The 16,136-nt window shown below is 40.3% G+C and overlaps 1 protein-coding gene and 1 long non-coding RNA gene across 4 annotated transcripts in view; both read right to left on the bottom strand.

Annotated features, from left to right (window-relative positions):
- RBFOX1 (RNA binding fox-1 homolog 1) overlaps positions 1–16,136 on the bottom strand; it is an 868,680-nt gene that overhangs the window by 829,795 nt on the left and 22,749 nt on the right. The window lies entirely within an intron of this gene.
- Positions 141–4,262, bottom strand: LOC308178459. Its single transcript, XR_013939778.1, has 3 exons — positions 1,153–4,262; positions 851–1,022; positions 141–463 (listed from the first exon to the last, which is right to left on the bottom strand). It is a non-coding gene; the product is annotated as an uncharacterized lncRNA (long non-coding RNA).

Here is a 16,136-nt window from a genome sequence, read left to right as displayed (position 1 = left end):
TCAAAAGAAAAAAACAAACACTGAATCTTTTTTAAATCACTTCCTAAGTTGCTGTACTCACCAGGATGGAGCTAACATTCGTCACAACAGCCCTTGGTGTTGTGCTTTGGATTCATGGCTACACCACTACATGGTGCTTGCACACCGCAAAGGCCACCTTTGGGGGGGCACCCACTACATTTTTGTAGTGGCATTTTTGTACTATACACAGTACATACCAGTGCAACATTGACAGCTGCAGAGAGGAACAGCAAATACCTCTCAGGGGATAACAACTTGATCTTTGAGATCAGATCACAAGAACACTGGAAAAGATACGGGACTTCATCTGATTGAAGCCAAGAAGAGAAATTCAGCCCCATGAGCTGCAATTTCTCTCTTGAATTTACCAAGGACGGAGATTGACCACAAAAATTTCAGTCCACTTATGAACATGGTTCAAAGAAGTTTAAGCTACCTGCACCTGCAACCAGAGCCAAAACGTCATATCACCAAAGGGCTAGAAAGCATGTTCTAAGACTATGTATGCTACAGAAGAGATTTTTCATTTCAGTTACATGCACTCAGGGAGGTGTTTGAATGAGTAACTATTGGCTTTTCAACCAGATTTAGAGTGGAACACTGCCACGTGGTCCAGTGAGGTGTTTTTACATGTGGATAGAGCCAAAAATAGGTAAAGTCCGATTGATCTCAAAATAAACGAGCACCAACAAGAAATGATATCAGCTGCACGTACTTAAATCATTCTTTAGGAACTGGGAATATTTGATATATTTGGCAGAGTTGCAGCCAGGGGCAAAAAACCTTGCAATACTGGAAGTATGCTGTGAAACAGAAATGAGGTATCTACCCAGAATAACTCCTCTTTCCATGATTCTTGCTTGCTCTCTCTTCGTACTACATTTAGGAAATCAAAGTGATTTAATATAAAGCAGCAGAGATAGGAGATTGACTGCAACTCCGAAGAAAAAGCCTAGGAGGCTAATGAACCATTATGGTAAAGAGCTGAATAAGCTGGGATCCTGAAAAGAAATTAGAGGTGTATTTTAGATAAGCATGAATACGATCAAAAAACATTTCATATAGATTGCTGTGTGCAAGTAGGGCACTTTGCTTAATCTCATCCAGCTATACAACTTAAATGAAACAAACCTTTAATTTGACTTTCAAAGGCATTAAGTATTTCAGGAGCAGCCTTGAAGAATGCAAAGTAGCATGCCTAGAGGTATTTCAAACTACTGTTGAAAAGCCAACAAGTTAAGTTGTAAGGAAACCAGGCTCAGCTGCTTCTCACAGGTGGCTCAAGTTGCACCAGGGGATGCTTAGGTTAGAAATTAGGAGACATTTCTTCCCAGAATGAGTAGTCAGGTCTTGGAACGGGATACCCAGGGAGGTGGTGGAGTCACCGTCCCTGGGGGTGTTCAAGGAAAGGCTGGACCTGGTGCTTAAGGACATGGTTTACTGGATGACATTGGTAGGAGGGGGATGGACCAGATGGTCTTGGAGGTCTTTTCCAACCCTAATGATTCTATGATTACGACAGAACTCTGTATTACCAGGTTCAGTTCTGTAAAATGAAGGATTTTACTACAGATACTGACTTCTAGGGAAGAAAGCAATGAGGTCAAAATGAAGGAAGAGAAAATAAAACTGTTGCCTTGGCATTATCCAGGAAGGACAGCTAGTATTTCCTCACTGGGTATGCTGCACCACCCAGATTCTCAAGGGCACGTCCTTCACATCGTCCCAAAAGGCATTGGTTTCTATCACCTGTCCTTATCCCCACTAATATGAAACTGTATCTTCGGTGAGAATGATCTAGTACTTGCTTAACATATGGTAGCTATATCTACATCATGGGCTAGATCTCCAGGAAGCAATGAATTCTGGAAACACCAAAACAGGCTGGTTTGATACGCTAAATATCAGCAGAGTAGCATTTGCATCAAATTAGACTAGCCTGATGGTGCATTAAGTGGAAGTACATTTGGAAGAAATATTATTTTTGTTTATATTTAACTGAGTCTCAGGCTGGTCGGGTTAGTCTATTTATGATATCCCTATGACATAGGGAAGAAACATTGTAAGTGAATAATGAATAGGAGGACATACTAGACTATCCCCTCCCATGAGATTACTGTTCCCAGCCATTTAAAAATGACAGCTTAAATGGCTCAGAGTTGCACTGCTGTATCATTTAGTCCAATCGAGCACTTGATGTTTCACATGCAAAATTCACAAGGCAACCTCTTCCACAGTTTTGCTTATTGCCTTCTTGCATTATGTAAAATCTGGGCTCTTCTACTGATGGACTCAGTGCTATACCACTATTCATCTGGAGTTAGCCAATATGTAATTTGTAAAACATGCATGTTCCTTTATTAATGGGTAATTCCAGAGGCACGACAGATGTCTTATGACATTAGCTGATCACAAAATTCCTTCTGGCTACTACATGGAAATAAACCTGCTTCTGTTGCCAAAGACACCCATGGGAAAAGTGTAAGTTTAAAAAAAAAGTAACATTCAGATCTTTTGCATGATGTTCACATGAGAAACTGAATCGCTGGAACAGGATGATTACTCGGTACCCAGCTGGGGATGGGTATCCGCACCATGAGGGTCCCTGCGATGACATCTTGAGTTGAATCGGGGCAGGCTCCCTGAGCTGTTGTTCTGCTCAACTCCTACAACTCCGCTGAGCACTGGTCCGATAAGGACTGCTCCAGCATTTGAATGACCCACAGATATTCATTATCTTAAGCACCATACAACATCTGCCAGTTACATTAACCATCCTACACAACCATTCCTGAGTCTGCAAGAGCAGGTTCTAGTGACTCTTGCAAAGTATCTGTGTAAAGTACAATAAACTCTACACCACGACGTGCTCTGCCCAAGGAAGTAACTGACACGTCAGGAGCACACAAGTAGTGCCCAGTACTGGTCTACACACAGGAGCTGCGGGAGACTGTGCAAATTCTATACCTGAAGGGTTCTTGTAGAAAGCACCATGGGCTTGCTGGGAGGCTTCAGCCACCTTGTCCCAGCTGTCCCTGTCCCCAGTGTGCAGAGGCCACCCAGGCGACTCCTGAACCACTCAGGGGAGCGACGACCAAGTGTGCACATGCAGGCACAGCTCTGACACCCAGGTGTACCTCAGTTGTAACGATATGGCAAACAGGAATTTCATCCTTACAGCACAATGAATTCTGAAGATATTACCTCATCTTTCTCAACATTAGAAGAACAACAGACCAACTTGGAAGAGAATTACTGGGGTTACTAAAAAAAATCCTATTTTCTTCTTGAACGCAAAGTGGCTACGCAGCCTTGCTTGGCTCTCAGACATTTTTCATATTATTTTCCCTATCTGAACTAGTATTTTTCATTTTATCTCCTATGCAGCTCAATGACTTAACACTGAGTTACTTGAAAGTTAAGCATTGTGATGATAACTACAAAGCTTAATCCATCAAACTAACATATTTCAAGTTTACAGATTGCAGATCTTTGAGCTATACTCAATGCTCCTATTTTAAGCTATAAAACCGCCAAGTTTCCTCCTCTTGAGTTGATGGGTTCTCTATTTTGGGAGAAAAAGACCATTGTTTTGTCCTTCCTGTTATGTTTGTTCTATCCTTACCACTTAAGTTTTGCCATCAGTTTATTATCACTACTTAAAACATTTGCAGAGTTTTTATTTTAATTAGCTTCTATATGGAATGGCAGGGAAAAAACAGAACAAGCAGTAGTTCCTGTCTATTTTTTTTAAACTTCTACATTAGCACATGTGAATCAATGCAGTTGATAGCTGAACAAAAATGCTGACTATTCTGTTACCTCATGGAAGTATCAAACACAGAAAAGTATATCTAAATATATCCAAGTCTAGGCCAGAAGTATATCAGCTGAAAACAACGCATACAGGAGGCTGAGCTGACCACTTTTCATCCAGCTGCTTTATGACTTACCAGCTGTATTTGTCCCTATCTGAATAACAGCAAGATTTATTCTGCAGACAAATGTTAGCATTTTCCTCTTATGGTTTTTAGTCTCTTATTCTACAGGAAAAAAATAAATGAAACAAAACCTGCTTGTCTTCAGGCAGTCGTACTTCACCGCTATAAATATCTTCTGCACAATAACTCACAGAGTACATAAAAGCAGTGACAAGGTCACTTACTATGAACAATTCATGATCGGTTACCGTGGCAACAAGGGAAAAAAGGCACAGTAAAAATTATAGGATGTTTCCATTATGTAAGTGACTCCTGTGTGCGCTCCAGAAGGGTTTACCTAAGAAGTTCCAGCCTCCAGATGTTCCTCACTTGCTGTGGTTTCACACCAGTAGTAACTTTGCTGTTTCAGGGGAGTGACTGGAAATGCATCCTAGCATAAGTGAAAAGAAAACTTAAAAAAAAAGTGAAACTTAAGAAAACAGAAGTGGAAAGATAAGGATTTTAACCAATTTCAAACAATGTTTCTTAAAATCTAGTATGAATTTTATCCATCTCTGTGGGTGGTCATATACCTAAGAGTAAGAACTTTTGGCTAGCATTCACAGCTACTTGCTAGCCAAACGTAGTTCACACTGCCAATCAATATTCCCCACTTGTCCTTCCTTCAGTTAAAAGAAACGGGCTATTTTCACGTGGCAATGTTGTTCCAAACACTCAATAGGACTTCTGCAGTTAATGCACTGCTTTAGGACTTAAAATTTTGACTTTTAACCTATAGGCTGAGGAGAAGTAAAGGTTTTCTGGATAGCCCATGGTACTTAGTTCCACTCCATCTCAACACCCTCCTAAAGTGGAAACTGAGCTCCCAGGGGTTTTATTGCACAAGCAGGTAGCCAGTGTTTCACTGATCAAAACACAGTCATGCCAAGAAATATTAAGCACCCTAACACCAATAACCATGTTTCTTCTGAATACTATGTGTTCAGAAAAAAGGGAATATAATTGTTAGTTCAAATCAAAAATAAGTGCTAAATGAATTACTACTGCATTAAGTCATTAAGTCACACTTACAGTTGCAAGGGTCTTGTTCTAAATGCAGTCAGCGTTAATTAAATTAGAAGTGCATGCACAGAAAGATGTAGCAAAAATGTAAAGCAACCTGGGGTGAAACATGCAGATTTTCAGTGTTCGCTTTTTAAAGCATATAAGGATTTATACTGCAGATCCACATCAGAATTAAGAAAACAACTTTTCTGATCACTTTCTAAATAATACTCAATCTGAAAATTTAATGTGATAGAACTGCCTCTACAGTTTCCATACAGAAGGATTTTACAGCTTAAAGACCAAACAAAACAAAGAATTGAAAGACAGAAGTGAAAACAAAGACAAGAATTGAATCCCTAAACATATTAACCATTTAAGCTACCTCTATCTTATTCTCAAAATTTTCTGGAGTTTGTTTTTAAGAACTTATACAGCCCTCTTTAAATTTGAGTGCTATGAGAAGATTAAATGAAACTTTAAGAGCAAATTCTCCCCCCTCTGCTAAACAGAATATTCCCGACTTTCATAATTAACAGTATCAATAAAATTATTTGATGTTTTCCAAGTCTCTGTAATATAAATGCCATGCTGAGCCCTTGTAATTCAGTCAGAAAAGCTGAAACAAGAACAGCTTGTAAATTCTGTCATAGTCTCCTAAACTGCATGGGGAAGGAAGCAGAAGAAACTTTTCTAAAAGCAGAAGCATCAAAAACATTTTAAGTCATTTTCATGAACTGGAAAGGACTGACTCTTAATTCTCAAACATTTGAGCTGGAAATGCCAGAAGTATTAGCTCTTCAGATTTGAATTAGAAAGAAGGTCTGGTAACTCTCAGCAATTTGTAACAGAGCTGCCATACCTCTACATCGTTAATCGAACTCCTAGAACTGTTTTTCTTTACCAGTAGGAGAAAAGGGAAGAAAACCCCTCAAGGTGGTTTCCACCTCCCCACCCCCCAGCCTGTTCTAAAATTCTTTGACTGCACATTATTAGCAAGGACTTCATATCCAGATCATATCTGCCCTTCTGAGTATCTAGGGCAATAACAAACATGAAGCCCAAAAATGCAAAATTCCCCTCCTCTCACCTTCATGAAGACCACAAAAATTTAAATAATCCTGGAAGGTATCAGACCTATTCAATCAGAACAATTTTCTTTACCAAAAGATAACTTCAGTCTTCAACTGTGGAAGGAGATGAAGTTCCATCTTCTTCTATTTAAGGATTTTTATTTTTTAAAAGTCATCTAGAGCTTCCCATACATCCATAAATCCAAGTTCTCTCCTTGTCTTCTCAAGCTATTTCACACCAGAAACAAAATTTAGACTCTATAACTTGCAAGTTCTGTCCAAAAAAAATTTAAATGTTTCATCATACTTAGAAAGGGAAGCATAAGATAATATAGATTTTAATCCGAAGTACTACAGTCAAAAGAGAATTGTTATCTCTCCTCTGCTCTCTCAACAACTCCGAAACTTCAGTCCTGTGTCCACAGTTAGAGTTCTACAAGACGAGCAAGGTTCAGTTTTGCTTTCTCCTATGTATAAACACATGTTCCTGAAGGCATTTTAGAGATGCTGCCTTCAACACTTGGAATTCTGAAATGTGCAAGGACCACCTAAATCTTTCTTTCATCTTCACAATATTAGCCAAATATTTTCAAGACCCTTTTCTTTGTCATGTTAATAAGCCATCTTGGTCAGCAGGTTCTTTCAATGCAAGGCATTTGCAGCATTACCACAGACTTCACAGGGACAAAAAGCCACACAAAACATAGCACAAAACATGCAATCATCTGTCACTACAACTTACCCAATTGTAACTACAGGTGGTATTCTTAAGTAGGCAGAATGTAATTGCCCACTTGGAATTCTGCCAGGACACTGGAGCTAATTATTTTTTAAGGATTAATTTTGTGCCTGCACGAAAGCTGATGGATCAATCACAAAAGACGAAGTCAGTTCATTCGCGGACTAGTACAGTGCTAGCCGTGGTGATGTAAATGTCCCTGCTGCGCGCTGACAATGTACCATTTTCCTAAAACTGGAGGGGCATATGCATTAGTGTGAAGTTGTTCTGCAATCTGTTATTAAAAGAAGCCACCAGCAGCAAGCATGAACATGGGTGCAAATCTGTCTGGACCCAAAGCAGCGGCCAAGCCACTCTTCCAGCCTCATCACTGCGGCAGTTTAACCCCCAGGCAGAGCAGCACTGCACACCCACCCGCTTCCCTCAGTGGGACAGGGAGAGAACTGGAGAAAGAAGCACGAGAACTCGTGGGCTGAGGTAAGGGCAGAGTAACAAGAACGGAAAAACAAAACACAAACATGTGATGCCCAATGCAGTTGCTCCCCACCAGCCGATCGGTGCCCTGAGAGGCAGCAGACTGCATCCAGCTGCCCCCGTGCCAGGGCTCGTAACGGCACCCCAAGGTTTGGCATGTCCCTGGTGCCGGCGGGACTCAGCTGGCGTGGCCGTGTGCCCCCAGCTCCTCGGGCACCCCCAGCCTCCTCGCTGGCCGGACAGCATCAGGAGCAGAGGCGGCCTTGACTCTGTGCGAGCCCTGCTCAACATCAGCTGGAACACCAGGGTGTGACCCACATTATTTCCATCCTGCATGCAAAACACAGCACCATACCAGCTACTAGGAAGAAAGGTAACTCCATCCCAGCCAAAACAGGACAGTAATGTTGCCAGAACTCAAACTTGTGATTTCCATTATTACCACATGCAATATACTATAAACAGAATATTCAACTTCAACATGCCTAAAGTACAGACTTGGCACTATAGGAATAATATAACAGCATTATGTCAAATTGACAGATATAGTCTGTATCCTATTACTTACTGATCAACATGTAAGTTCAGTTTCTATGACTTCTCTGCTGTCTGTTAAATTCTTTAAAAGAGTAACAGAAGGAGAAACTAGTTCTACTCTCAGCTGCATAACATTATGGCCTAAAAATATACATCCTGCATGATGGCATGCACCAGTCTCTGCTTTCATGACTTACTGACTGTTCCATAAGACTCAAATTGATATTATCAAGTGAAGGCAAAAAGGCAGCGCCTCCTTGCCTGGAAAAAAAAAGCAGGTGTAGATTCTGGCTTAGCATCACTGTCATGATGCCAGTATTGTTCATGATCACTTTGCAGCCGCCTTCAGAAGTACTTTTTTTTTGCCCCCTTTCTGTCTTACACCAGATTTAAACACTAAAACTAGAAGGACACAAACAAGAAAATGTAGCAAGAATTAGCCATTTTATAAATATAAAAAGCAGGTGTGTACATATGCAAATGCATACTAGCCCCTACGTCAGCTATTGGATGCCCTGTCAGTACAGGTCAGACAAAAAAAAGCAACATTTGAGGCGCTAAAAAAAATGTTTTGCTTTTTTCTATTGCAGGGAGAAAACTTTTTCAAAATAAAAGCCTAAGTACTATAAAGAAAATTTATTATGCAGTATATCATGAGAAAAACATTTTCAAACAAACATGTTCTCTGAATATGTATTTCAAGAAGTTCTACAAAAACATTAGAAGTATTTTTTCCTGTTTCACAAACAGAAAACTTTCAAAGACAAAGAAGGAGAAAAAAAATCACAAAAGCTAAAAATCAGAGTAAGTTTGCATATTTTGTTCTAAAATGCAGTATTAAAATTATTCTAGAACTAAGAGAATCTAGGAAATAGCATTTAATAAAATAAAACTGACTGCACAAAGCAGAACCATATGGACAACAAACATTGTGATTAACAAGGTTTAAATTCAGTATTTTTACGGTCACTGCACAGACCTCAACTGCTCAAAGACAAGGCATAAATATGTGACAGCATTCTTCATCCACTGTGAAGAAAATCAGCGAGCTGGAACCACGAAACAAATTCTGCAATTGGCTAATGTAACTAGACAGCAGCCAAATATTACCAGCCATGATTCCTGCCTCAGATGGGATCTCTGGGTGGAAGTCAGAGATGACACAGCCAAACAATGCTCCTGCAGCACGTACCTGCCTGCATGATTCATGCCTGGCATTCAGGGGTTGAGGTCTGCTTCACATTCTTCAAGAGCTGTGGTACCTCAAATATTCCACCTAGAATACAAGGGGGTTGGTGACATCTGCTTGCTTGTTAGTAGAGTCTGTGCTGCACGAAAACATTTTGTCTCTAGTTAGAGAATTTAGAGTCTCCTGTTGGAGAACTTCCCCCTTCAGACAGGAGCAGGAGGCACAGAAAAGCAGGACAGCCCTGTCCTCCCTGTCTCTGGGCTCGGGACAAACTGCTGCCACACTCCCAGGCAGCCACCAGCACAGGAGTCTCCTCAGGGACTGATTTTCTCAGCATTCACTTGTCACCCTTCCTCCTGCCCCACTGTCCTTGTGCCCACAGGTACGGCATTGGTACCAAGCCAAAAAACAGCAGACCTAAGCTGGACACAACCTGGTTCCAGCTGTTTCCCCGTTCCTGAGAATGAGCAAGACAGAGGTGCGAGCACTGGCAGCCTGCTCTGTCCTCACCACTTCCCCTTCACAGCCCCTCCACGTGGTGCCAGCACTTCTTAGCAAGTAAGCAGTACTGTTTTCCCACCACACCACAGGAACCACTGCACTATCTATACAGTACATGATGATATCACGATGTTCTCACCTAAAGAGCATAGCCAGCAGAGAACTGCCTGGCTAAACACACAGCTTACCAGCGTATCTATTCACCGCCTAAACTTTGAGAACATTCAGCTACTTACTCATTGACATGGTATTTTGCAAGTCTTTCAGGAACACTTCGAAAATGATTAATGGTCTAACAAGGACTTCTTTACATTATACAGTTGTTTATACGCTAGTGTTCTAATATACTTACATACTAACGCTAAATTCAAAATGTTACGGAATTTCACCCCAATAAAGATATGCTGAAAAAAGTCATTTACCTCCATCTTTAAAGTCTTGAGGAACTAAGCTTTCATCACAGTACTTTTAAGATTAGTAGGAAAGGCTTCCCTTTTCACATCTAAAAGAAATTATTTTCAGTTATAACTGCATTTAACTCTCTATATATGTATCACTTGCTTCAGGAAAACTACACTGACCTTTTCCAGCTACAAGAGATTTCTAAAGACTCATGCAAATAAGAGAAAGCTGCATGTATCCTCACTTGCACCAGCTTGCAAGTTACCAGTAGCCCTACAGATGGGAATAGGGTTAGACCTAGAATAGGGCTCATCGAGATGTACACAGCCTCATCACCTCATTTTTCTGTCAAATACAGGCTTTTTGACTGCATCCAGCAGAATCCACAGAAACTGCAGCTACAGCGCTCACTTCTTTTCAGTGGAAACCATGCAGGTGCACATGCAGGTGTGGGAGCCTGGAACTGTTTGTACGTTTCCCAGTTTAGACTTAATCTTTATATATTATGAATGGATGATTAAAAAAATATGCATTTCTTAAGTTACTGTCAACTGTTCTATTTCATTCTGCGGAGTAGGAATGTTCCCCCTTTATCCCAGAAATACCTAAAGACTGATGCTTTTACTTGTCCCACAGCAGAGGAAAAAACTGAATTTGGCGGTTCTCCAACAACAGCAGCAGCAGACACTTAAATACTTTCACAATACACTCCTTCAGATTGCAAGGAGGTGCAGCCATCTACTATGATTCCAGAGCTCTGAATGTAAAACCCACAACACCCCCCAGAGCACAGAAACACTAGTCCCAGTTTTTCCTGTCCTAGTTTTCCCATATGTGGTGGGTTTGGTGTGGAGTGGGCTGGAGCCAGCAGAGAAGCCTGATGAATCTGCTGCAACTGTTCAAAAGCTAAACCAGTCATTCTGAAGCCACAAATTCTTTTAGATTTAAAACAGTGAAGTACCAAATTTAATCCTATAAGCTATTTTCTTCTTTTTCTGGGCTACAGATTTCAGAATTTCAATATAAACTTGAGTATCAGTATCATAACTACTAAGGGTTCATTTATTGTACACTACCAGTAATAGAAATAAAATATAACCTTGTTTCACAGTTCTTGCTTTCTTCCCATTTACCACAAGCAGAAGATAGGTTGTCTGTGCATCACAACTTCACACTGGCCTTTGAACTCTGCCGATGTTTACACCAACATGTGCTGCCCAACCTGCAGTATCCAGTATTTTTAGAGAATGTTAAGCTCAGGTTTTATTTATTTTTCTTCTCATAAGAGGCTTCGCTCAACACCACTGAAGTTAACAGGCAGTCGAAGGAGGATCAAGACAAATATGCATCTCTAAGACACGCGGAAACCAAAGAGAATCAAATCTTGAAGAACGAAAACAAGAACTCACAGATGTTCCATTTAGTTCACTTTGCAGAGCTACAATTTAACTTTCTAAAGAAAACATGTAGCAAAGGTTTAAGTTTCCTTCACATTTGATTTGAATCCTCCTTTTCTTTAACATCCTCTATACAGATCAAACAATATAGTTATCCCCCCAAGTAATAATGACACACTGTGAAAGAAAACCAGAACTCTCCAGCAATACTGCATCATTAGAAGTAATTTACACAACTGCTACAGAAGACTGAGTCAAAAAGGAATTAGGAAACTTTGAAAGCCATTAACGTCTATAAATGAGTATGTAGCTTTTCTGTGTCTTCCCCCCCACACACCATCCTCAACTTGTTTATTTGAGCATTTCTTGAAGGTTGATTCAGTCTGTCCTCCTACTTACTCAATTAACTACTTCACTAACAATAAGCTGGAGAAAAACAATCCGCAACTTTAACATGCACAGTATCATTCCTAACTTTCTTATATTCTAGTATAAGCAGAAATTAAGACACAAGAGGTCATGCAACTCCTTCCTGTTTTGGTATTTTAGCAACAACGTGCTAAGTAGCAGCTATAATCCTATGTATACATTAGATTTACAAATAAATGTTTTTTTTAACATGTGTCATGCATTTGTCTACTAAATTCCCCTTTCTGAGCTTGCACTGATACCCCAACAGCCTCCCATTCTCTGGTCCATGTTTTTCCCCAGTGCAAGAGACTTTCAAAACTCAGCTGCCCCAAAATAACTCCTATATCTGTGCAATGGTCAGAGCGCTCATTCAGGAGTTAAGAAACCCAGGCTGAATTCCCTCCTCTGCCTCAGTGGGCGAAGCAGAAGAAGCAACTGCTCCACTGTTAATCTCCCAAGCTTCGGGGCTACATTTTTCTTCTTACAGAAACCAATTTTTGATGACGTGGTTATTCAGCTGCATTTGGTAGCATTCTGTTTTCAAATATTGATCTGATTTTTTTCCAAGCTCTGAACAAGAAGAAAAAAAACAGCATGAACATATGTATGGATGTGCATACACGTGTATATATAACCGCCTCTCATTTAAAGCACAAGAATAATTAGGCGGAGATTCCCGACTTGAATCCAAAGAAAGACATAGCTGTGATCAGGACATGCCCACTTCTTCAGTCACTGAACACACTTTCAAAGTTAGTGAAACAAGACACAGGAAGAAAAAAGCTTGCAAATCCCTGTAATAGCTTTTCCACATGAGAAGTTCTTACAAGAGAAACCTACCACAGACTTTCTCACAGATCTATAGTGGAAATGAAGTATTTCACTTATCTGAGACTCAAATGCATGCAGAGTGCCCAATAAAGCAGGGTTCATACACCTATGTGATTAAAACAGTGAGTCCACATAAACTAGATGAGTCCTTACTCTGTGTTTATGAGATGGACAATAGATGCAAACATCAAAACTTACTTCAAAACATTTCAATCCTCAAAAGAGAAAAACATGAAGTTCTGTAATGACTTGAATTTTCTTTAGGAACAAAAGATCTGAATCTGTAATTAATTCTTGCTTTCAGCTGAGTATCAAAAGCCTTGAAACAACATCTACATAGTCTGGATGATCATCAGTCTGGGACACGCTTGCAACAGCACTGCACTTCATGCAATGGCAACCACAGAGGCATGTTTCCACCTTCACTTATTACCAACAAGCCAGATAATGAAGGTCTCAAACATTCCATATAGTTGTAACTACATCCTCCAGGGTGAGAGAAGAAAATACTTAAGTTTAGGGTTTTCCTACTAATTTCTGATGTTTTCACCCACAGATCCATTCTGCTCTAAGCCCCTTCCTTCATGTAACATCCAGCTCCTGCTTTGCCTAGAACAGAGAAAATCAAATTCTATTTTTGTACCCAGGAGGCTGACAAAAAAAATTTGTGACAGAAGGCAGCACAAAAATTGTGTTACATCTGCTGTGTCATAACTGACTGGGGATAAGTTTCAGAAGGCTTGAAAATAAAAGTGCTACTGGGAAAGCATCAACCCTGTACTGCTACCTGGCTACCCACCTCATCATGAAGAAGAAAGAAAGGAAGGATTGTTACAGACAAATCCCAAATGAAAAACAGAATGAGACTCAGCATACCTAAACAAAAAGGGATGATAACAGCAAAGATTTTAAGGCTAATCCAGGAATTTTCTCTCATGCCTTTTTACCAAGTCTAGCATTTTGATGTCTCAATCAAATACACACTTTCTGCCTCTACTGTAATACAAATAACATTTTCCTTCGGCTCCAAAACATACTTCCATGAATACAGCAAAAGGAGAACATAGAACACAGAGGCTTCTATTAAATATTTAACTTTCCACCTTAAGAATCTTTTGTTGTTGCTTGCTTCTGCTCGAGGCTAAATAGTAAGACCAACTCATGAGGCAAAGCTAGTATCAGTCCTTATATATTATTCATTCATTTCAGATGTACCAATTCCACCTCTGTCTCTAAACCCAGGTATGTCACTTCATAATAAAGCTCTTTCAGATTAACAATCCAGAACTCTTGGTCTGTTAAGAAAAAGGGAATTGGGCTACACTTTAGGCTGCAGTACATATTGTAAGCTCCAAGTGTAAGAGTGAATCTTTTAATCTAATTTTAATGAGGCAAGTGAGAAATTAACGCATGATTAATGTTGTCTATCTTTATAGACCAAGCACTGTGTTCCGTAGCTTTTGGTATTGTTAACTGTGCTAAGAAGTGCTTTTTATTCTTAAGGAAACACCCCCACACTGACTTCTTCACTTCCAGCTGGTTACAAAGGAGATAAACCACCCAAATACCTAGCTCAGCCCCTCTTCCTACATGCTACAACTGCGGTGTATGACTGCAAATCACCGTGTTATTAAACAAGCCTCACTTAGTTGCACACAGTTATCAGGAAATAATAAATCAGTGACACATTCACTACCTCTACCCAGAAAAGGGTTGCTAGAGATTCACTGAAAAAGAGCTGAAGATCACCTTTTAGGAACATTATCAGCAAACCAGGCTTTGCTCCTAAAATATTGTGTGCATTTCAGCTTTGCATCAAGACTGCCTTAAAGTCACCACCTGACCTTGAGAGACTTCCCCAGAATTACCTAACAGAAGTACAAAGTTTTTACTTCCACTGCATGGAACTACACACAAAATGTTTTAACAAATAACTTGTAAGTGCACTCAAAAGGAAACCAAGTGAAATATTCATGTCCATTCCCTCCTGCAGGAGGAATCCTCCTTGTCAGTGCAGAAGTCTATGCAACTCCCTTCCCTCACCATGCAAGGGTAAAATCTTGGTGTATGTTATCATAACTGACATAATACCATTTAACCATGGAAGCCTCAAGTAAAACCTTCTGATCCATCAGTATCAATACGGTATCATACTGGTTTGAATATCCAAAGTAACTAATGAAAACTGCAGGCAGTGACAAGTATTACAACGTGCTGTCACACCTCCTGCCAAAAAAAAAAAAAAAAAAGTATTTGCTCCCACACTTTCACCACAACAATCTGTTTAATACAGGATTTTTTCCTCTACTGGTTTGCCTCATACTTGAATGAGGCTTTGCTTTCCCAACTTAATTCTTCCTGTGAATTTCTTAAAACCATAGCAAAAATGTAAAATGGCATTGAAATCAAAACCTTGACACCTCTAACTAACTTTTAGCTAAGTTTACAAAAACTTAGTGGTATATTATGAAGAAAACTAAACATAGTAAGAGTTTAGTGCTGTTACAGTGTACAGTAGAATGTCAGGTGCTTATTTAATTGCTTTTGTAGCCAATTTCCTTGCACCTCAAGCCTCATTAGTCAGTCATCTAATCATTCCATACAATAATGCATCTTCTGTGTTTGCTTCTTGAGTTCAGCAACGTATCATTATCTGTGTATTCAACAGTTGTGTCCTTCAGCTGCAACTTTTCTGAGGGTTTTTTGACTGGTTGCCAATGCTACTACTGTTCCACATGGAGGTGGATTTCCTCAACATCCATTAATTCTGTTCTACCACATACTTAGCCATCTGGACAATAAAGTAATACAAAAAGACCACTGCTTCATGAAATATCTGTGCAGCTTTGCAAGTAAAGGGTTTGCTGCACCGTCCACCTTACCATTTTACAAAGATGCCAAAAAGAAATAGAGTAACAACTACAAAATGACAGTTAGGACAAGGCTGAAGGAAGTAATATGGACAGAAGGGATGAAAAAGCAAGGTGTTAACTTTTGAAGTACCTGCAAGTTTTGGAGAAACACAGAACTGTGCTTAAAGCTGCACCTGAACTTCACACTAAGAGCTCTAGTGAAATTGGGTAGTAAAACCACATAAACATGTTGGAAAGAAATCACACCAAGTCAATCAATAAATTTAAGACAATATAATATATGGTGCTGTTTGTTTAGAGAGTATGTATTTAAATATTAAATTCAACCTGGATGACTTAGTAAGCTTCCCCCCTGCTCAGGAGGTCTCTCTGGTGAGGCCACACCTGGCATCCTGTGTGGAGTTCTGAGACCCGCAGGTCAAGAGAGACCTGGACATGCTGTAGAGAGTTGGGCAGAGGGCCACAAGGATGATGAAGGGATGGAAGCTCCTCTCCTGTGAGGAGAGGCTGAGAGCTGGGACTACTGGGACTGCTCAGCCTGGAGAAGGAAGGAAAGGGAGAATCTCACCAATGCCTACAAACCCCTGAAGGCAGGGTGCACAGAGGACGGAGCCAGGCTCTGCTCAGCGGTGCCCAGGGCCAGGCCCAGAGGCAGTGGGCACAAACCGGAGCACAGGAGGCTCCCTGTGAGCACCAGGAGGCA

The sequence above is a fragment of the Anser brachyrhynchus genome (genome assembly GCF_964034855.1).
Source record: "Anser brachyrhynchus genome assembly, chromosome: 15".
NCBI classification, from domain to species: domain Eukaryota; kingdom Metazoa; phylum Chordata; class Aves; order Anseriformes; family Anatidae; genus Anser; species Anser brachyrhynchus.
The sequence above is the reverse complement of the archived record's forward strand: the minus strand, read 5'-3'. Positions and strand labels throughout refer to the sequence as shown.